A 1,961-nucleotide genomic window follows, 5' to 3' on the forward strand; every position below is an offset into this window, starting at 1 on the left:
CACACACATACACACACACGCGCGCGCGCACACACAAACACACACACACGCACGCGCGCGCGCACGTGTTTCTGCGCTGTGTACACAGTGGATGGTTCTATATAGGTGGAGTCGATGACGGTTTTGTGTCACACAACGAGACAGCACCGAACATCGATGCTTTCCTTGCAGTAGCTCCGCCCACATTTCACTGACGCCATCATTTTCCTTGGCAACTTCAAATACTTTGCTGTACTTTTGCGGCTGAGATAGAGTAAGGAATACATAATATTATGTAGATCTAGACAGATTTGGGCCTTTTGGGATAGGGCATTAGTTTACTTACAGATGTATTCGTATATATGGAGACGAAACATTGTTTAATTTGAGCTCCAAATGAGATTGACATTTAATTATTCTCGGTCTTTTGTGCCACTAGGGCTGGTCTAGACAAGTAGACTCGACTGTCTCGTCTATTGTCAGTCTCGACAACATTTTGTTCAGGATTTGTTATTTGGTACTACTAAACTCTCCTTCCAATGTTGTCATTACACAACAAAAATAATTCAAAATGTAGTGGAAAAAAGGTATCCACTGCCTATTAAATAGTGCGTAATTCTACTTGCTTTGCCTAAGTTTGCTTCATAATTGTTTTGTTCGGGGTTTATTTCGTGGTGGGAGACATACGGAGAGTACCTATTTGTAATAGTAATAGTATGGCCAGAGGGTTTATAAATATTTATACGCTTTCTAGTCTGGCTTTCTATGGAAAGAACACAGATCTTTTTCATTCCTCACTCTGACTCTGAATCCGATGAGACTTGAAATTTTTTTCATGTAAGGTTCTTGAGTTGGACCACTTGGCTGGTCATTTGACTTTGACCTATTTTGGTCCAGACCTGGCTCGTCACCTGATGTCAGTATGGCATAAAAAGGCATTGTATGTATGCGCTATGGTGGTAGACCATGATTTATCCCAATTGTGAGATTGCCAGTTGCAGCCACTGGTTTAAAACTTATGATAACAAAATGGCAATTTCACTCATAAAATAAATGATGATCTACCAATCACCATAACTCAGTCAATAAATTATTTGTATCTGCAACTGCAACAGGTTGATGCTCTATTGGAGCGAACACTTTATTAAGTTTTAGTGCAAAATTGTGATTTGAATGTTTTTGGGTGTATACGTTTCACGTATTTATTATTTATTTTTTATGTCCTAGTTGCTTTGGTATACATCGGTGTCTAATTCAAAGTCGTTTTGATAATTTTGTGACACGTACAGGTATTTGAATTTTTGTCTTTTTGCTGACTTGATGTAAAAATAAAGCGAAGTCTAATTTAAACAGTCGTTTGTTGTATTGACAGTGTATCTCCTTGTCTCTTATTATATTTTTCATTTTGTTTTAAATTCCTCGTACATCATTAGACGTTGAGGTGAGGTGCAATTTTCGGAAAGGGCAAGTTGGGTGGCTTTGGGTGTTTATAGGCAACTCTTCTGGGGGACCTCTTTGACTCCATTCAGCCACGTTATCATGTGTGGTCTCTCCGTGTCTTTCATGTCCTGACTCCTCTTGAGCAGCGTGTTAGGCTAGGGCAGCTGGTTGATTCGGGGGCAAGCTCATCAGATGACTTAACCTCTTGGTTCGTTGGCGTTCTGTAATGTTCCATGGCCGGTTTCAACCCTGTTTCGTTCCTTATGCAGTCTTTACTTGTGACGTTAACTAATGTGAACCACCTAGCCAGTATTTCTTTTTAAACAAAAGTGTACGGGCGTGAACCACCCCTGCCGGTAAGAATGAGATCTGAAATGCTGGCGAGAAATGGTTCAATTTCGGACAGTTTCGTTCCTTTTATGCAGTCTTTACTTGTGACGTTAACTTAATTACAACAGGTATTAATAATGTAATTTTCTGAGACAGTTCATCCCACAGCACAGGGGCAAAGCTAAGAAGTAAGACATACCATTGGCGCCCTC

The sequence above is a fragment of the Aplysia californica genome, unplaced genomic scaffold, assembly GCF_000002075.1.
Source record: "Aplysia californica isolate F4 #8 unplaced genomic scaffold, AplCal3.0 scaffold00703, whole genome shotgun sequence".
Classification (NCBI taxonomy): domain Eukaryota; kingdom Metazoa; phylum Mollusca; class Gastropoda; order Aplysiida; family Aplysiidae; genus Aplysia; species Aplysia californica.